Consider the following 21931-nt stretch of genomic DNA (forward strand, 5'->3'; position numbering starts at 1 on the left):
GGCAGATGACCTTGTTAAACTCATTGTGCAGTGTGCCTGGAAGGCCCCGGACAACATAGAACCTGTCCCTCGGAGGCCAGACAAAAATTTTATCTACACCTGAAGGTCAGCCCCACTGGTCCTAGCAGTTGACAGTGGATTCTATGGTCGTAGTGGCGGCCACCAAGAGGGAACTGGCAGAAGATGGTTCCACCGTCCAGCCTCCAGAGATTTGCATTTTGATATCTCACTCCACTGAGGGGGCAGCTCGAGCTGCTGCATCAGGCGTTGTCATGAGACACAATGCTTGGATGCGGTTGTGTGACTTCAGACCCCTTTAAATCTTCCGTCATCAATGCACTTGTCTAAGAATCTGCACTTTTTGGACCCAAAGTATGAGACACACTTGCATGTAGTGAGAAAGATGGAAAGAACTTGTCTGCTGTTGGTATATGCCTTTCCACCCCCCAGAGGTCCTACTCCAGTAACCAGAAGGGAGGAAAAATGCGGTTCAAGAAATCCAAAGGACCTTTTACGTGACACTCGTGGTGAACAACCCCCCCCCCCCCTGGGGGCAGAGGGGGCAACTCGTATGAAAGACTTCCCTTTTGGGGGTAGAGGGGGTCCGCGTAACCGGGGCACTAGAGATTCTTTCTCTGGCAGACCCTACCAGTGCTCTTGAGCAGCGGCCCGATTGCTTTCCTCTGGAAGCAGTTTTGGGGTCGTTTTTCTCTGCATCTTCCAGCCTGGCATCTTATTACTACTGATGTTTGGGTGCAGAGAATAATATCCAGAGGCTACCAAATACCATTTGATTCAACTCCCAGACCAGTCAAATGAATCCCCGATGTACCACCCAGTCAGAGGGAATTAGCAGCCTTAGAAAAGCTGCCAAGGAAAAGTTATCCAACCAGTACCAGCAGACCAGACCAGACATGATCCAGGTTTTACTCTAGGTTCTTTTTTTAGTGCCAAAAAAGACAGGGGACTGGAGACCAGTCCTGGATCTCAGCCTATTGAACAAATTTATCAAACCTAAAAAATTCTGGATGGTCATGATACAGTCCGTTCTTCCCTTCCTAGGGAGGGATAACTGGATGCGCTCTATAGACTTCCAGGATGCGTATTACCACATAAAGATGGATCACCGCTGCTGGAGGTTTCTCCTCTCCCAACTGGGAGCCAGTCACTACCAGTTCAGGGCACTGCCATTCAGTCTCTCAACAGCCCCTCAAGTGTTCACCAAATGTGTGGCAGTTGTGGTAGCTCGTATTAGACTACAAGAATTTCAGGTGTTTCCCTATCTAGACGATTGACTCCTTACCGCTCCGACCAGGATTCTTACAGTCAAGGTCTCGCTCTCCACTTGGATTACAGTCAACAAGGGCAAATCTCAATGTCTCCAACGAAGACACTGGAATTCATTGGAGCAGTCTTTGACGCAACATCCTGTCAAGCTTCTCCCCCCCCCCCCCCCCCCCCACAGGCTTTCAAAAATAACACGCCAAATCCAAGACCACCTTCCTCAGTCCTATGTACCAGTACGTCTTGTACTGCAACTCTTCGGCTCCATGGCGGCTGCCATTACGTTGGAACCACTGGCGAGACTGCACATGAGAATCCTACAGTGGCTTTTTTCTGCACAGTGGTCGTTGCTAATTTACCCAGTCTACCACATGATACGTCCCACATGATACGTCTTTCAAACTGTTGCAAGAAAGAAATGTTATGGTGGATGAATCCACAAATGGTGTCGACCGTTCTGTCTTCCCCAGGCCACGGTGACCACAGATGCTTCCCTGTTAGGTGGGGGGGGGCATTTCCAGGGAAAGACTGTCCAAGGCACCTGATCCCCCATGGAGGTCAGTTTGCACATCTGGAACTGAGGGCAGTTTTTAGTATCACAAGCGTTCCATGCATCCCTACCCTCTGGGACCATTGCAATTCAGTCGGACAACATGTCAGTAGTCTGCTATATAAACAAGCAGGGCGAAACCAGATCTTTTCTCCCGTGCCGGGAAGTCATGAGGATTTGGCACTGGGCGATAGCTTCCAACCATTTCCTTATAGTAACACACATTCCCTGGAGTTCCTTATTGCAGACGGTCTGAACAGGAACATCCTGATACCTCACGAGTGGTCCCTCAACCCTGTAATAGCATATCGGATCTCCCAACTCTGGGGCAAGCCTTGCTGCAACCTGTTTGCTTCCCCCCTAAACTACAAATGCAGAAGGTACTTTGCCCTGACCCCCCCCTCAGGGGGAACCACAGATGGACACTAATGCGCGATTGGCCACTGGGACTTCTGTATGCCATTTCCCCTCATTCCAAAATTTCTCCAGAAAGCTCAGAGGTTGAGAAGCAAAGTGATCCTCATTGCCCCCTACTGGCCCTGTCAAGTCTGGTTCCTGTTTCTATGGCCTCATCTGATTCGCACTCTGTGGATCCTGGATTATTCCCAAGACCTGTTATCTCCTCCTCTGGGACTGATTCATCTGAACCTGCACAGTCTCAAGCTCACAGCTTGGTTCCTTCACTTACAGTGATTGCCAGGCTGCCTGACATCCCCATCTCTTGTCATGAATTTCTTCTGGCTTCACACACACCTCCCACTAGGAAAGTTTATTCTAGTAAATGGACTAGGTTTTCTATTTGGGCCAAAGATCAGAACATAGACCCTTTCTCTATGCCTATTCAAAAGATCCTACAATACCAGACTACTCTTTTTTTGCATGCAGGAGTCTCCGCTTCGATCACTGTACATTTAGCAGCTATCCCCATTTTTCATAATGGTCTTGATAATTCTTCAATTTTGTCACATCGCCTATGCAACTCCTTTTTGAAAGGAGTATTGCATGTTAAACCTCCGGTCAAGCCTCCCTTAGAACCCTGGGAATTGACTTTGGTACTAAAGTCTCACAGGTTCTCCTTTCGAGCCTTTTGATTCATGTGATTTGAAATTTTCATCATGGAAAACCTTACTTCTAGTAGCACTTACCTCAGCGGGAAGAGTATCTGGGGTGCAGGCTTTGAGTGTCAAGAGTCCTTTCTTTATCTTTCATATGGATAGGGTGTCCCTTTGTACTAACCCTTCTTTCTTGCCCAAAGTTATTTCTGGCTTTTCCATTAACTAATCTGTTGACCTGCCAGTTTTCTTCCCTCATCATTGTAACAGAGGGGAGTACCTTTTCCACACCCTTGATGTGCATCAGTAGCTTTGTTATTTGGACCGGACTAAATCTTTCAGGAAAACAGATCAGTTGTTTGTGGCCTTTGCAGGACCCAGATTGGGTAAACCTGTTTCCAAAGTGACTTTATCCTCCTGGCTCAGAAATGTCTACCTTTTATCTACCAGCAGAATAAGCAATCCTTAACTTCCAGAATAAAGGCTCATTCTACCAGATCTATGGCCACTTATATAGCATTTCATTCCAGAGCCTCTATGGATGATATCTGCACAGCAGCCACTTGAGCAAGACCTGATATTTTTATATCTCATTACAAATTGAATTTAGCCTCCAGGGGATGAGCATCTTTTGGTTCTATGGTGCTAAGGAATATCCTTCCTTAGGGCCACCCAGCACTCAAGTAGCTGGGGACTCTGTCCTATTTGTAATGAATAAACAAAGATTTATGACATCAGGTAAAGAAGTTGTCTTACCATAACGTTCCATCTGTGTTGTAGATCTTTGTTCATTCATTACTTCCCACCCTCCTTTCCCCCACCTGGACTCCTGGTGGACTTTAGGAACTCTTGGTTAGGGTATTTGCTCAGTCTTCTCCTATTTTTTTCAATTACTACATCTATTATCCAAGGGCAGGCAAACTCGATATGGAGTAACCAGGAGAGGGGCATTATGGGTAGGTCTTGGCTGAGAGTTTTTGGCTGGCGCAAGCTTGGAAACGGCTATATCGGTTCAGAGGACGGAACCGAGGTCCTATTTGTAATGAATGAACAAAGATCTGCAGCACAGATGGAACATTATGGTAAGGCGCAACTTTTTCTGTGCATTGGCTTTCATATGCTGGCAAAAAGTTTCATATACCAGAATCAAATTTGCATGTTCCAGCTATTTAACTTCAAGCTTCAGCATTCCAGTTATCTATGATTTTTATTTATTGCCACAAATCTTTATAGAATTGGTCAACTTTGTCCTTTAGTATCTGTAGCTGGAGCATAAAGCTTGCCTTAGTGTCTGAGAATTCATTTGTGGGGGTTTTAATGAAGCAGTGATAGAAAAAAAGAGCTAAAACTGTGTTTATGTAAGAGCTAATTCCTTCTGCAGTCTTTGTGCTTTAAAAAAACTCTTTCCGGTCCATTTTGACTAATTCCATGGATAACTGTATTCTTGTCACATCGTTTTTAACTTCATCTAGATTGTTTTTGCAATGTAAGAGCTACAAATTAAACTTTGATGTGAAATTCTTTGCAATATTGGACTAAATTCTGAGCCCTTAAAACAGACTGGTGCCTTCTAGGTTGATAATCATCTATCACTAATTGTACTTTGATTTTTTTTTTTTGCTAATAGTATACTAGGCATCTTTAGGTCAGAGGGACTTTTCCTCTAGTGCCATTTTGATGCATCTGTTTGCCAAAAAATATATATATACATTTGAATGGATCACCATTGCCTTTTCCAGTGGACCATATGTAGTCTGAGCTCGCTGGGTCATGACCTGATGGTGTTGGGTAGCCTGCCTATAACTTTTGCGTGATGTACAAAGTTTTAGTTTCTTATAGCTATGCTTTACTTATGTGCTCTTGTGCTAGGTTTAACAAACGCACTATTAAGAGGAGGTTAGACTGTGCCAGGTTAGTGTTTGGGAAGCGTTGCAATTATAAAATGCCGTCGGATGCTCCGGCCCGCTTCCAAGAAGCGCAAGGACAAACGGCGAAGCCTAGGGTTGATGAACCGCAGTCCCGGACGTCGGTTCTTTAGAAGGCTCAGTGGAGCCAGAGGTTTTGCCAGGAGTTTCCATGGAGTCCCAGGCAGAAACTTTACTATTACAGGATGTGCCTTCCCAGGAGGTAGGCCAGGCTGAGGGGGCTTCTCAGGTGACTGTTCTTCCCTCTCTTCCCAAGGTAGTTAGAGCCTCTCCTTCTGTTGCCAAAACTTCTTTGAGAGGTAGGCCTAGTTCAGCTTCTGTGGGGGCTTCTCCTAGCATTTCGGGTTCTGTTCCTAAGAAACATATGCTTAAAATGGCAGAAGATTTGATTACTATGATTAGAGGTTCTATGCCCCCGCCTGATAAGAGGCCTAGGGTGGAACCGGAGTTTGATAGTTTTGAACAGTGTTCAGAGGCTTCAGAATCTTCTGTAGAAGAGATGCAGGAGTATCCTACTTATTCTGATTCTGATGTGGATGATTCCACTCCTATAGCTTCTCCGCCTGAGGATTTCTCATTTTCAGAGACTCTGCATTCCATGAGGGAGCACTTTAAATGGGAAGGCCAGGATTACTCTGATTCCAGGAAAAGGCTTAGGGAATTCTTGTTTTTACCCCAGCATAGGCCTTTAGCTATTCCTCCTGTGTTGAATGTGGTGGAAGATGTTTTTGCAGAGGCTTCCCTGAACCCTGACTCTTTGCCTCCTGCTCCTGTTAAGCCTGATAGGTATTATAGGGTGCCCAAGCTCATAAATATTTGTTTAAGAGTCCTAGGCGGACCCAGAAACTATTTCTCAGGGCCTAAAGGTGTTAAGGCTTCTGTGGTTAAAAATCCTGTTCCCACTGATAAAGAGGCAAGGGCTTTGGATAGGTGGGGAAAGAAAGTGTATACTTCTTCCACTCTAGCCATGAGAGCATTGAATTGTCAGTTTCACATGCTAAAATATCAGAATTATCTCCTTTCACAATTGAAATCTAAGGTGGATGCTTTGGCGGAAGGTATTGAGTGTAAAGAGTTGCTGGATTTGGTTCATGTGTCTGAACAAGTGGGTAAGCATTCTTTGCAATGTGGTTTTGATGCTGTACAGGCCTCCTCGAGGGTGGCTGCTACCAGTTCTGTTCTTCGCAGGCATGCCTGGTTGAAGGATCAGAATTTAGCTGAGCATGTTAAGACAAGGATTTTGGATGCTCCTTTACAGTCTGATGTGTTGTTTGGATCGCCTGTGGAAGCAGTTTTAAAGAAAATGGAGGACAAAGCTAAGTCTATGCAGACTGTTAAAGATTTTTTGCAGGTGCAACCACCTAAGTTTAGTAGAAATTGGCCTGCTAAGGGGTGGACATATCCTGCTTATGATTCCCAGTCTAGGGGTAGGTCTAGACGTGGTAGGGGCAGGGCTCAAGGTTCTTTTAGGCCTAGAACAGGGAGTTCACCTGCTCAGACTTCTGGTGAGGGCAGGGGTCAGTCCTTTCGTAAACAAACCCAATGACCTGTCTTTTCAGCTGCCAGCAGATTCCCGTCTGGCAGCTCCTTTGGGAGGAAGACTGTCTCTTTTCAAAGAAAATTGGGATTTGATTACTCAAGACAAATGGGTGTTGGATATCATTCACCACGGTTACAGATTTTATTTCCATACAATGCCCCTTTCAAAGGCATGCCAGACGTTCCTCCTCCACAAAGAAAAGAGGCTCACAAGCAAGTTTCTCAGTTACTTCAGATAGGGGCCATTCAGCCAGTCCCTGTATCAGAAAGGGGCCTAGGATTTTATTCTCGCCTGTTCCTTGTACCAAAGAAGGGGAACACGTGGAGACCAATTTTGGATTTATCTCTCCTCAACACGCTTTTGGACATTCCCAAGTTCAAGATGTTGGCGTTACAACAGCTTTTACCTCTGCTGGGCAAAGATCACTGGATGGTAACTTTAGATCTCAAGGAAGCTTACCTTCATGTGCCTATAAGGCTAAGTTGCAGGAAGTATCTGCGATTTCGAGCTGGAAATTCTCATTATCAGTTCTCTGCATTGCCCTTTGGCTTATCTACTGCCCAGAGTGTTCACAAAGGTTCTGGCTCCAGTGATAGCTTACTTCAGGCTTCAAGGAATTCAAATCTATCCTTACTTGGACGACTGCCTGATTCTGGCTCAAGAAAAGGAAGACCTTCTACAGCATCTGGAATATGTTATAGCAGTGCTAAGATGCCTAGGGTATTCTGTGAACGAAATAAAGTCCAGTCTAGTACCCTCTCAAGACATGTGCTTTCTGGGTGTGAGACTGAATACAGCAGCCCAGATGGCCTTTTAACCCCGGACAAACAAAAGAGTCTGTCACTTTACTTCCATCAACTATCTCATCAGTCCGTGCTGACTGCAAGGACAGTCCTTCAAGCATTAGGGTTCATGGCATCTTGTATTCTGGTGCTTCCCAATGCCAAACTGCATATGAGGAAGCTACAATGGTATCTCAAAAATGTATGGACACAGCACTGCCAGGATTTGGACACTGTCATTCAAATAATACCTTGCCTTCAAAAGAATTCTTGTGGTGGGCTCAGGAATGTCACCTAAACAAGGGACTCTCTGTGACCCGGCCAGAGGCGAGTCAGATCTTAACGACAGATGCCTCGGACATTGCTTGGGAGCTCATCTAAATGGAAAGTGGATACAAGACAAGTGGCCTGCCAGACTACAGCATCTACATATCAACATGAAGGAGATGTTAGCAGTCCAGTTTGCATTAATGGCTTTCAAGGATTTACTTCTTCCAGGGCAGGTGTTGATTCTAACAGACAACACAACTGTCATGTGGTACATCAACAAGCAAGGGGAACACATTCTTATCCTCTATGCAGGCAAGCAATGATTTTATGGGAGACTGCACGCTTGCAACTGACTCTTCAGGCAAGGTTTCTGCCAGGAGCACAGAACTCCTTAGCAGATGTGTTAAGCAGACAAATCATGGATCCCCACAGTGGAAACTGGATCTTCATGTATTTCAGAAACTGACAGTGTCATGGGGAACTCCAGACATAGATCTGTTCGCTTCTCCACTAAACCACCAGCTGCCAAAGTATTGCACAAAGGGGTTTCATCACACAGCTTGGAAAGTGGATGCTCTGTCTTTCAGTTGGAAAAACCTTCATGTGTATGCCTTTCCACCTCTGCCTCTTCTTCCAAAGGTACTATTAAAGGTCAGACAAGACAGGCCAAGGATGATTTTGATAGCTCCAGATTGGCCTCGGCAACACTGGTACCCACTACTACGGAGTCTGGTAAAGAAGCCCCCATGGCCTTTACCTTTGATTCCTCATCTGTTATCTCAGAAGGACGGTCATCTGCTCAATGTCAAGCTTCATTCTCTTCATCTAACAGCCTGGCATATTCTGTGTTGAAACACAGCAGGTCTCAACTTCCTCAACAAGTTTTAAATGTGATTATGGACGCTAGAAGACCTAGTACAAGGAGAGTGTACGCAGAAAAATGGAAGAGATTTTTATTTTGGAGTACAGCAAAGAATTTGGAGATTTCTGAGCCTAATTTGAGTGTGGCTCTTCAATATCTTACTGAGTTATTGGACAAAGGTTTGTCCTTCTCTTCCATTAAGATTCATGCTGCAGCAATTTCAGCTCACTATGATTGTGACCCACCTTTGTTTTCGCATCCTTTGTTCAAGCAGTTTCTTAGAGGGGCAAAGAATATAAGACCCCCACGTAGAGCTCCTACTCCTGCTTGGGATCTCAATTTTGTGTTGGAAAAACTTACTCTACAACCTTTTGAGCCTGCAGCTACTGCTGAATTGAAATACTTGTCATGGAAGACTGCTTTTCTGTTGGCTATTACTTCTGCAAGAAGGGTGTCTGAGTTGCAGGCCCTTATGGCAGTAGAGCCCTTTTGATTTTCCATAAGGATAGGGTATCATTACGTACTAATCCTTCCTTTATGCCTAAGGTGGTTTCTAGTGTAGCTTTAAACCAAACTATTCATTTGCCTACGTTTTATGCAGACCCTCAAAATAAAGGGGAAAAGATTTTGCACACTTTAGATGTACACAGGCAATTGCGTTATTATTTAAGCAGGACTAAGGATTTTAGGCAGTCTCAGCAGTTGTTTGTTTCTTTTGCTTTGAGTTCACAGGGCAAGCCTGTGTCAAAACAAACTATTTCTAGGTGGATTGGCTTTTGCATTGCATTTTGTTATTCCCATCATGGCAAGGAGATTCCAGCTGGGATTAGGCCTCATTCCACTAGGGCTACTGCCACTTCTACAGCATTTCTAAGGGGGGTGGCAACTAAGGATATTTTGGAGGCAGCTACTTGGAGTTCAGTGCATACTTTCTCTAAGCATTATCACCTTCCTATCTACTCTAAGTCTAGGGCTGGTTTTGCCACAGCTGTTTTGCAAGGCATGTTGTCAGCTCCTACTTCTTTATGATTTGCCAGCCTCCCTTACCTCTGCTTTGGGATTCTACCCAATAGTCAGGACTGCAGCAATGGAAAACGAAGAACATAGTACAGTTTTGTACCTACCATAAATGTAGATGTTCGAGGATTCCATTGCTGCAGTCCAATTTACCCTCCCTCCTTCCCCTCTGTTTAGGGGTGGTTGTGTAGGTGAGTGTACATGCTTATATTTTTGTATATATTGTTGTATATATTGTACATGTTTTTGGTGCAGGTATTTTGGGACTTGTCTTTTTAGGGTCTTCTGACATCTGGGGCAAGAAGAGACTGAGGATATGACGTCGGTCATGCGCATTAGTACCCTGACGTACTGACGTCAGTCTAATGCGCCCTGACCGACGTCAGCCTTATACTCTGGTATTCGGGCCGACGGGACGCGGGCTATACCCAATAGTCAGGACTGCAGCAATGGAATCCTCGAACATCTACATTTATGGTAGGTACAAAACTGTACTATTTATGACATCAGGTAAAGAAGTTGTCTTACCATAACGTTCCATCTGTGTTGTAGATCTTTGTTCATTCATTACTTCCCACCCTCCTTTCCCCCACCTGGACTCCTGGTGGACTTTAGGAACTCTTGGTTAGGGTATTTGCTCAGTCTTCTCCTATTTTTTTCAATTACTACATCTATTATCCAAGGGCAGGCAAACTCGATATGGAGTAACCAGGAGAGGGGCATTATGGGTAGGTCTTGGCTGAGAGTTTTTGGCTGGCGCAAGCTTGGAAACGGCTATATCGGTTCAGAGGACGGAACCGAGGTCCTATTTGTAATGAATGAACAAAGATCTGCAGCACAGATGGAACATTATGGTAAGGCGCAACTTTTTCTGTGCATTGGCTTTCATATGCTGGCAAAATTGTGTTCTGTTTAGTTTCATATACCAGAATCAAATTTGCATGTTCCAGCTATTTAACTTCAAGCTTCAGCATTCCAGTTATCTATGATTTTTATTTATGTACGGTGCCACAAATCTTTATAGAATTGGTCAACTTTGTCCTTTAGTATCTGTAGCTGGAGCATAAAGCTTGCCTTAGTGTCTGAGAATTCATTTGTGGGGGTTTTAATGAAGCAGTGATAGAAAAAAAGAGCTAAAACTGTGTTTATGTAAGAGCTAATTCCTTCTGCAGTCTTTGTGCTTTAAAAAAACTCTTTCCGGTCCATTTTGACTAATTCCATGGATAACTGTATTCTTGTCACATCGTTTTTAACTTCATCTAGATTGTTTTTGCAATGTAAGAGCTACAAATTAAACTTTGATGTGAAATTCTTTGCAATATTGGACTAAATTCTGAGCCCTTAAAACAGACTGGTGCCTTCTAGGTTGATAATCATCTATCACTAATTGTACTTTGATTTTTTTTTTGCTAATAGTATACTAGGCATCTTTAGGTCAGAGGGACTTTTCCTCTAGTGCCATTTTGATGCATCTGTTTGCCTTTGTCCATAATGTTTTGGCAAAAAAATATATATATACATTTGAATGGATCACCATTGCCTTTTCCAGTGGACCATATGTAGTCTGAGCTCGCTGGGTCATGACCTGATGGTGTTGGGTAGCCATTCTCTGTATTGCCTATAGCTTTGCCGTGATGTACAAGCATTTTGATCATGAAAAGGTAACTGTCCAAAAGGGATATTAATCTGAAAATATGCAATTCATATTAGTTTCTTATAGCTATGCTTTACTTATGTGTATGTGTACTCTGTGCTTCTTGTTGTAACTTTTGTCTTTGCTCAGTTTTAAGTTTGAAACAAATCACTGTACATCAGTCCTTTTCTCAAGAAAGAAAGAATAAGTAACTAAATACAGTTGGCAACTTTGGACATGTTGCCCTTTTCTTGACATCGCATCCTCTCAGCTTGCTGCTTTCTTGTTTGTCTGAGCTACTTAAAGCTCATTTATTTGTCCATATTCTTACTGGCTTTTTTTCTATTGGCATGCTTTTGTGTGTTTAATCCATTGCCTGTTAGTGGGGCTTTAGTTAATAACTGACCAATATTTGTTTAGTACAGGTAGTTAGTCAACCATGAAACTTGTCCATATGAAGCAAAGAAGTGTTTTGAGTTGAGCAAGAAAACTTTTTAATAGTGAAATATTTAGTTTAGGGGTTATATAATTTTTATATTGGCTCTTTATTCTGATAATGTTATACAGAGTTGATGATTAGCTGCGCTGATCATCTCGCTGTGTTGCTGTGAAATATAGGCTCAAAATTCCAAGCTTATAGCCTTTAAGCTTGAATTCACTTCTATCCCCATGGATGCACAGTGCCTCCCCCCACTTCTTGCTGTCTCATGTTTGTTAGAGGTCAGCCACTGTCTACCGGTTTACTACATTTTCACATTGGGGCTGGACCTTCGTTTATTAGCTTCCTGCCGGTAGATAATTCAAATGTAAAATGGGAAACTTCCTTTCATATGCTGGCAGTACTTTAAATCTTGCCTCTTCCCCATACAGCTATTATTTGTTTAAGATCCTGTACTGTACATTGAAGAAGTTGACTTGACTAAGGATGTAAATGATGAGTACATTGTTTCATGTAGCTTTTGTTGAGGACAGTTCAGAGCTGTGTTTATTGCGTTCAGGTTTCTATTGCCATCTTCAGACCTCATACTGGCCAGCTATTTACCTTTTGAAGGCTGCCCTAATCAGACTAGTGCTTGTGTTGAGTTAGTGCTTCTGGAACATAATTTGGTATGTGACCTGTTGCCACCTAATCCTTTCATCTTTTGACTTCATAGCAGTTGGTCAGTTGACTGTTTTCACTTTGAATGTAGTGTATCAGAATTTCAGTATAACGTGTCTTTTTGGGTATTATTAAAAAAATGTGTGCTTTAATTGGAGAAAAATTACTTTGACAAACTTGTACTGATTTAATGAAATGACTTGCCTAGAAATATGAGAATAAAAGGTACTCTGGTAGAAAAATTCCTAGAGGCTGTTACAGTATGTATTTTCAGTCTTGTGCTGTGCATGACGGATACTTTAACAAATTAATTTTCATAGTCTGTAATTAAGGATATTTAATGCTTTTAAAGGCCTTCACTTCAATAAAAGGAGTTAAAGGAAAGATTTTGGAGAGAGAGACCACAAAGACAAGGTACATAAGATTATGTTGCTATGGTTTAGAGAATGTGACAAGGAAATATGTTGGGTTGGGGTAGGCGGAGTGAGAGGTGGTTAAGAGCAGTCAAAGCGGAACAAAAGTTTGCAGAAGATACCAGTAACTGCTGGACGTGTACATGTTTAGACCAAGATTCTTCAATGGGGCTGTTATTGCTTTTTTGGTACTTGGGTTACGGGTAGACTGTCACCGTGAAGTTCACAAGTTAGGAGGAACTTGATTCTCAGCTGTCCAGATTTTGCCTCTTATTTTTTCCTCACAAAGTTTGTGGTTTTCTGACAAATCGCTGAGGATTGAAGTCACTAAATGATATGCATCCATGAGTTTCAGAGTTTTCCTTCAGAAAATGCATGCTAACTCAATCAATTTACTCTAGCAACTTTCTAAACGTTTATAAGAGCAATATTTAAAATCTGTTCCTATTTATGGGCCTTTGCCCCACTCCATTATTTTAGGCTTTGTCTAGATTTCTTATCCTAAGATGTTGAGAGGAGTATGATGATTTCAGCTTCCTTAAATAAGGGGAATCCAGTAAAATGAGGAGCAACAGCAAACTGCTAAGGGGAAAAGAAGGGACTGTCTGGTCTGGATACCTTGCATGAGTGTAGTAAGCTGTTGTATTAATCAAAAATTTTTTGGTATTCACTCCAGCCCCCACAAACTTTTACTACAAAGGCTTGGGCAGCAGTGAGTAGAAAGGGTTTTAGCTAAGCTTGGGGAGCCTGTGATAGAAAAAATAAGCATAAGTCCTATACAGTTAGAGTTCTAGTGAACATTTTATGAAAATGTGTATCGTGCATGGGATTGTGGAAACCCATGAATATTTTCTATTTATGCTTTTTCATGAAGACTTGGTTATGCCAAGGTTAAAGGAAGATGAGGCTCAACAGTTAATGGCTAAGATAGGAAGAGTTGAGAGAAAAATTGTGATGTATAATCAATCGACAGCGAAGTTAACAGGAACAGATGGTATTCCTGTAGAGGTTGGTAAAGAAAAGCGTTATAAAGTTCTGAAAGATTTTGTTTTAAAGATATTTTTTGTTTGGGGGGGGGGGCACCAGCATATCTGGGGCAAAAGCAGTGATGTCCATTATGCAAAAAGGATAACCTTTCAGACAGAGTTCAAATATACCCGATTCAATATAAAACCTTGGCTATAAAGTTTGTAGTAGCTAAAAGAATAGCAAGGTATTGCCCAAGTTGATGTGGGTAGTGTGTTTGTTTTTTTTTTTATTATTATTTTTATTTATTTATTTTTTTAAGGGAGGTGAAATCTAGAGGAGAGCAGAATGTAAGAAAATACTGTTATTGTTTGTGGGTCTTGATGCAGAGAAGTTATTATATTCATAAAGTTGCATGAAGCATTCTGCCAACACTGGAAGGGAGAAAGAGTTTTTGCCAGTCTGTTACATCACCGAACACTTAAAGCGAACCGTAATCGACCCTATGTAAGCAAAAGCTTACAATGTTGAACTGTCAGAACAGAGATTTTCTTTCCAAGGGGAAAAAATCGCTGTTCCAACAACAAAAAAAGAAACCACTTTAAAGCATTGCATTAAGTGGTGGGTTCACCCCCCCCACTTAAATATATCAACTCAGAAGCCGCACTACAGTGCCGAAAACGGCAAAGTAATGAAGCGGCCAAGCGACTTCTATCTAGGGAAAGAATTTGGTTAAAAGCCACTTAGATATTTTGACTTTTTTAGTCTCATGTTTGACCAAGAAGCATTTGAAAGAATGCGTCTTCAGTCTTGTAATAGGAACCCATTTTTGCTAATGGGGATAACTGGAAATGTGCGTATAAAATAAACAAAAAGGGTCTGGAATTTACTGGAGAATTGTCAGAGGAAATGAGGTATTGAGAGCAAATTACTAGAGAGAGGAAGTAATAGATGGAATGAGGCTAAGTAGAACTTGGGCATTGCCTTTCCTTTCAGGGATTGATATGCATATATCCAAAAAGAAATGGATGGGGAGTACTAAAATGAAAGACTGGATCTTGTAGAGTTTCTGGTCAAGTCTAGAAGAGAAGCTGCTGTTTACATATTTCCCTCTTAGTAGGGCATATGAAGTATTTTGTGATAAATACATTGGAGGAGGTTAAAAACAATTGAGAATAGAATGGAAAAGCAATTTACAAAGTAACAATAGACCAACATTGGTATGGTTCCCAGGTATGTGCCAAAGTCCAGAAGGTTTAGGATTTTTGTTCTTGAAAGGTTAGGTTGTACAAGGTACCTCAGACTTGCAAAAATTTTTAATCCTAATACAACCTCTGCAGTGATTTCCTTATCCAAAACTGTTTCTGCTAGCTAACTTTCTAATCCCATTCTCTGACTGTGATGGGGGAACTTTTAACAGAATAAACTTTCTTCACAAATTTATCACTTTGACTTTCAGAAGTTTTAACTGCTTGCCATGTTAACATTTTTTACTTTTCTTTGCATCCCATTTAAATGCTTCTTGTGTAGCTAAACATTTCTTGGAGTATTTCTGTCACTCCCAATACTGTCTCTGGAGCTGATACTTCTGGGTCAATTCACGAGAAGATTGTCTGTTACATTTCCAAAATTTCCTGAAGCTGTTAAGACTGAAATTTAAGCTCTTCTCTGACAAGGAAGTTATTTTTGCCCCTTTGCAGCTTATATTTGATGAGACTGGAAAATTTAAGGGTTCTCTCAAATATTCCAGCCTTCCAACCCACCTTTTTTACAAGATATTTTTATTTGATCTCCACTGACTTTGCTTTCTGAAAAAAAAAAAAAAATGGTAGGGTCCAAAAAACAGGATTTTAAAAAGCAATGGCAAATATGCCCATTCTCTCCTAAAGATAAAGCACCACCCAAAGAGTCAGAATGACTGTTTTGTCTATTCACCCTCCCTGTTGCCATATCTTCCTTTCTTTGGCACCAGACTATTTCAAACAAATGGGTTCAGAAAGTCATTCAGCAGGGGTATACTTGATATTGGTAGTTCATTCTCCCTTTCCAGGGGGATTTCTCCATGCCCAGTAACAAGATATCCCTTTTCTTCCAGGACTGGAAGAAAATGTTCTCAAGGTGTCAGAACCAGAGAGATCTTCCTACGGAAACTCCTGGGGATGTTACTGGGATCATCCTTCAGAAATCAGAATGGTGTTCCTGGGCTCATTCTTCAGAAATTGGTGGTGTCCCAAGGTTTATCCCTCACAAACTCCCAAAGGTATGCCCGGGGTGTGGTTTATCGATGCATAAATGGTCTGGTTAGGCAGATTTTCATGTTTTGTCATACCCGTTCCACCCTGGATCCCAAACCTGGCAGGGACGCTTGTGTGCAACAGGAATTGCATGTTAAATTTCAAAGCCAGGGCAACGGATTAAAAACACAATTCAGAGAAATGTTCTATGCAAACAATATTTTGGGAAGTATGCTGCAGTTAATGCTTGCTAATGCTACAGTGTTCATGTCTAGGAAATAAGTGAAAGAAACAAAATGCCGGTGTAATGAGTGTTGCTCCGATAATGGAAAAGTACTTACACATACTGTCAACAGCATTTTATTCATCTGAGAGCTTTCATGTGCGGCTAAGGAGGTTCTGTCTGTGTTGCTTGGTTGTTGGGATATTTAGTGAAGTGTGACAATTTATATCTAAATGAATTTTTATCATAAAAAAACAACTGTTAATATGTATTTACCTGCTCTAGACAAAAATATTAATGCAGTTGTATGCCATTGTGTAGGCTTTGAGGAAATCTTTTAAAAACTTGTAAATAACATGGTTTTGGTATTACTGATGCAATATTTGATGCCTAGAGGCAGCAGTAGGTGCTAACTGCAGATGCACCTGGATGTGTCACTTGGATGTAATGAGAACCTGTGCATCAAACTCTAATCACAAAGCAAGATTCAAGTATGAGGTTGTCTCATTCTGTTCCACTGTGTTTTCTTTGCACCCCTCTTCTGTTTCTCTTTTTTTTCCTTAATACAAATTGTGTTAGCACAGGTATTCCAACAGTAGATAACAAAAAAGCGTATACTTAAAATTGCAACGTTTTTTTTTTTCAGGTTCAGAAAAAGGTGTGAAGAAAGCAAAGAAGGACAAGAAGGCCAAAAAATCTGTAAGTTTTTTGCTGAAGTTTCATCTTTGTTTTGCTGAGCAAGCATTGGAGCTTAAAACTTTATATGTGTTCTTCACATTGATCACTGATGCTGTAAGTAGCCTTAGCTATATGGGTTATATCCTGCCAAGGATGTCAGCCAGCTTCCAAAGCTTCAGGGCATCTTTCATGCACCCTAACCTGTCAGGCAGCTTAGGCTGAGCTGACCAAAGACTTGTTTCGGCACAAAGCCCTCCAGAACTTTAATACTGCTGAAGAGTACTCTCCTCAGATGCAACTGAAGATTGATGTTGGCTTCTGCTTTCCTTTGATGGGCAGATAAGTTCCCTTTGGAGAGAACCTTCCAGTTTCTTAAATGTTTTGTAGTTGTATTTCCTTTTCAGTAATGTTATTGTAAAGCTAGGAGTGCTGTTTGAACAGACTGTTTCAAGACTATAACTTTCTTATAAACAGAGCACGTGTTTTATCGGTTAGTGTAAACTAACAAAGTTTTCCAGAGAAAATGTTTACTTTTCAGTTGTGAGGCTAACAAAGTGTTAGTGTGTGTGGTATTTCTGACAGAAAACAAATTTAAATGGGGTTTTACTGGCATTCCTCTCCCCTGGGAACGAGGCTTGACCATGGAACAGATTCCCAGTCACACTGGTCAGTCCTTCAGCTGCAAAAAAAAAGTTGAGCAAACAGTCTTTGGCACTACAGCAGGCTAACAGTTTGCTTCAGCTGCAGGTGGGTGACTCTTGAATGGCCATTTGCTGTACCTCAGACCTCTCATATTTTACCCTAGATTACTCTGGTGTAGCACCTACAGCCATTATGGATAGAGGATTATCCATGTCCTATGATGCTGTTGAGTCCCCCCAGTTGGCAAGGGAAAGGCCCCACTTAACACACCTGACAGAGAACGGGGAAGGCTTCCCTGTTGTGTCAGAATGCTGTGCCCATCCCTGGGGAAGCAGTGGCTGCCATTGGTAACTTGGTTGGTCCCATTTTCCCTATCAAAATCAAACGGAAGATCAAGCATGTATCTCATCTTCAAATTTCTTTGGATAGAAGTAGTTTACTAGGACTGGCTCAAGGTTTAATTCAGGCTGTTTGATACTTCTTGTAAAGTAGTTCCTAGTTAGTGGTCCCTCCTTTTCCTGAAGATATTCAATATTTCTGAATCTGAACAGAAAGATGTAGGGGATGGATTCAGGATTTTGTCCTAGGATATCTGATCTGCTCAGAGGAGAGTTCAATTTTTGGTTCTTCCTGTGGGGTTTCTCTTTCTATCAGACTTACTAGACTGTCCCATTGTTTTCAGAGGGAGAACACTGAGGTTTTAATCTATCAGAAAATAGGGTGAGTTGTTAGAGGGATTTTCCAGAACTTGCTTCCCATTTCTCCTGTTCTTTCTGATTTGGATGGTCTTACTGCCTGCAGTTTTCCTGATAATTGGCCAGCTGTCCTTTAAAAATACAGATAGGATGTATAAAGTTAATCGGTCTTTTAAATTGTATACACTATTCTCAAACTTCACCCAACAGCTGTAGTCTTAGTTGACTCTGCTGTTAACTACGTAGTAGCAATCCTGCTGTTTGTAATAAGGATGGGGAAATTATTGATGGGTATGGGGGGGAAATTATTGATGGGTATGGGGCAATAGTGTGTACTTCTGCAGCTTTGATTTTCAGAATTTTAAATTGTTGGGCTTTTATATTAGTATATTTTTAATGCAAATTATGAACATATGCAGTGTGTTTTGTCTACAGTTTCTTCTTGTGAATAAAAATCTGCTTTAAGTAACTTGGTTTCTTCTGTCACTATTCATTATTTACCATTTGTTTTTGATGGTCTTCTTAGGCTATGGCAGCTGGTACAGTTGGTAGGAGGCTTGGCGGAATTCTTACCATCTCCCAAATGATATAAATATGAGACTTTTTAAATTCTCCCTTGGATAGAGTTTGTATTTGACCCCTGTGCTGCAGAGATGATCAAAGTGTGATTAAAAGGGCAAGCTGAGCCAAGATTTTTCACCCTTTCTTTTTCAAATTGTCCAAGGGATTTTTTTTTTCTTATCTAGTTTTTAGCCAAAAAAAAAAAAAAAATTTCAGGTAAATGGATGTTTCAGCAGTGGCAAGAGGATTGCAAAAGAAGTCTCAAACTTCCCCAAACCAATGGCAATCCCCCCCCCCCCCCCAGAAAGTCTAAATCTCCATTTTTCTCTTTGGCAACAGATTGTTTCAGTCATAGGGCCATGAATAAATCATTCATCAGGGTTGCATATGGCAGTGGGAGGAGATTTCTTCTTTCCAAGATGTCATTCCTCCTCCTGCAGATCAGAGTTTTTGCTTCCACCTGTCGTTCATCACTTGCTGTCCCAAGGAGTGATAGAACCAGTTTATCTTGCCTAGGTGGTGAAGAGGGTTTTATTCTGTGATCCAAGTGCCAAAGAAAGACTATGCTTGGCGACCAGTCCTCTATCTTTCTTTACTAAACCTGTTTGTCATGGAGCCAAATTTAAAACTGAAGTCACTTCACAACATGTTCCCTCCTCTTCCTGTTTCAAGATTTCAGGTAACACTAGACTTAGATGTTTGTCATCACATCCCAATTCGTCTAGACTTCAGACTTTTCTTAATGTGATCCAGACATACACCCACACACAAACCATATCCATTCTCTGCCTTAACCTGTGGACTATCCACTACACAAGTGTATTCTTAGTATCTAGCTCTAGTTGTAGCTCATTGCATCCAACTGGGTATCCTCATTTTTCCTTATTTAGATGTATTTTATCTTTGCATAGTCTTTTTCAAAATGTCAAGAATCTGTTTCCTGGGTGAGAGATTTCCTTTTGTACAAGTTGGGATTCTAAGACAACATTCAAGATGTTCATGTTTCACTGTTGCAATCATTACATTTTGGTAATCTGCTGGCAGGTTGCCCTCAGTTGGCCTGAATTCCAAAGTCTTGGGTCCTGCATCGGTTACTGTCTTCTCTTCCATGATGGCAGGGGTATAAAACATGCAGCAGACGCCATTTTCTGTGGTCTTTCTTTGCTGCATGGTGCCTGAAGCAGAAGCATTTCGCAAGTGCCGGTCGGCCGACTACTGAAATATTCATGTTTTGGTTTCAGAACCGAAGTCTTCACTAAAGCCAAGTACCCCGTTGGGGAAACTTTTTTCTTGCTGTTTACCGATGTCAGAAAAAGTTAATAATTGTATTACTTGTGGAAAGCAAATACCTCATAAGGATTTCCATTTATACTGTATTCCTTGCCTAGGCCATGATCACAACGTGCCTGGCTGTCCGTTTTGTGCTAGATTTAATCAACCCACTATTAAGCGTTGGTATATATTTGCATCAAAGTATTTTGGAAACAGTTTTAACTACCCATAAATGTCATTGGATAGCAATCTGACTGCTGGAGTACATAAAAAAAAAACGCAAAGAAAAGGCAGAGAAAGGCAGTCGAGATCCAGAACCAACGACGAAGCTTCTAAGCCTGTCGCCGGTTTGCCAGTACTCAGGGAGGCGCTTTCGCATCCCTGATACCTGCGAGTCGCAGGTCTCTGCCAACACCCATGTGGAGTCCAGCATGCCGCAAAATACTCAAGATATTGGACCGACGAATGTATCTCCTTCATATGGGTCTGGAGGCGCTAAGCAGGCACCGGCTTCTGAGGGTGTATTTGGACCTCAACATTTGTGTATCAAACTGACAGCTGCAAAACCAAAAACAAAAGCAACTTCTAAAACTAAAAAAAAGTGACGCATGAGCCATGTGCACAGGCCTCTATGCCTAAAAAACAGATCAAAATGGCTGAAGACCTTATTACCTTTATCAGAGGTACCCATCCCCCTCCAGATAAGAGGCCTAGGCAAGACGCTGACAATGAATCTTCAGATCAGGTTTCTGTTTCTTCTGATTCCACTTCTGATGAGGAATTATCTATTCCTCCCTATGAGGATTCTGATGCTAAGGAGTCTATTCCATCTGCATCTCCTCCTGAGGATTATTCATTTGGAGAAACATTGCATTCTTTGAGGGAGCATTTTCACTGGGAGAGTCAAGACTTCTCGGAATAAAAAAAGAGGCTCGGGGGTTTCCTTCTCCCTCAGCACAGGCCCTTTATCCATTTCCCCTGTCCTAGACATTGTGGATGATGTGTTTTCGGAGTCAGGCTTATCCCTGACTCCTTACCTCTGGCTCCCAGTAAGCCTGACCGATATTACAGGGTCCCTGACTCAAATATTTATTTAGAAACCCTGCTGCTGATCCTGAAACTATTTATTTCACAGGGTCCAAAGGGAGTTAAGGCCTCAACAAAAAATCCTACCCCCTCTGACAGGTTCAAGGGCACTGGACAGATGGGGGGGGGGGGTTATACAGCTGCAACCTTGGCAATCAGTGCCTTAAATTATCAATTTCACATGCTTAAGTACCAACAACATGTTATGGGATTGCTGAAACAGAAAATGATGTTGATTTCAGAATGTGCAGAAAATAAAGAATTGTAGGAATTATTGCATGCAGCTGAACAAGTAGGAAAGCATACTTTGCAATGTGGGTTTGATTCCTTAGAGGCCTCCTGCAGGACTGCACTTTCTGGATCTGTGATTAGGAGGCATGCCTGGTTTAAAAGAAAAAAAAAATTGCCTTGTGTTAAAGCTAAATTGCTAGATGCACCTTTACAGCATGATTCTCAGTTTGGTATTAAGGCAGAAGAGGTTTTAAAGAAAATGGAAGACTAAGCTAAGTCTATGCAAACTGTTAGACTTTTTACAAGTGCAGCCACCAAGATTCAGTAGACACTGGCCTACAAAAAAATTGGTCCTTTCCTGTGTTAGACGGAGCTCAAAGGGGCAAATCCAGACGCCCTAAGGATTCCAGATACCAGGCGCAAGATTCATACAGGTCAAAGCAATGGGAAGCTTCCACCTCCAAATCTGGAGGAGATAAAGTGCAAACCTACAGAAAGCAATCCCAATGACTTCCCTCTGTCTATACCAAGCACTTAACTTTTGGCAGCACCCATAGGGGGAAAATTAGCACTTTTTGCTCAAAATTGGCAGTTAATAACCCAGGACAAGTTGGTACTAAACATCGTATCACAGGGATACAGATTCAATTTCCACACTCTGCCAATGTCATATGGTTGGCCAGATCTGCCAAAAAAATCAATGGACAGAGGTGCAAACAGGTTACGCCCCTCATGGATATGGGGGCCATTCAGATAGTACCAGAACAGGAAAAAGGACAAGGTTTTTTTTTTTTTTTAACACATACCTGGACATTCCAAAATTCAAAATGCTGGCTTTGCAGCAACTTCTGCCCATGCTGGGCAAGAATGCTTGACTGGTGACAGACCTAAAAGAGGCATACCTGCATGTCCCAAT

The 21931-nt window shown here is 41.8% G+C and overlaps 1 long non-coding RNA gene across 1 annotated transcript in view; it reads left to right on the top strand.

Moving 5' to 3' along the window:
• LOC122812170 overlaps positions 1-21931 on the top strand; it is a 76101-nt gene that overhangs the window by 39106 nt on the left and 15064 nt on the right. Inside the window, exon 2 of the long non-coding RNA XR_006366344.1 lies at positions 16497-16549. This is a non-coding gene — a long non-coding RNA (uncharacterized LOC122812170). The remainder of the gene's footprint in view (positions 1-16496; positions 16550-21931) is intronic.

This window comes from Protopterus annectens, chromosome 9.part0, assembly GCF_019279795.1.
Source record: "Protopterus annectens isolate FY-2018-M chromosome 9.part0, PAN1.0, whole genome shotgun sequence".
Taxonomy (NCBI): domain Eukaryota; kingdom Metazoa; phylum Chordata; order Ceratodontiformes; family Protopteridae; genus Protopterus; species Protopterus annectens.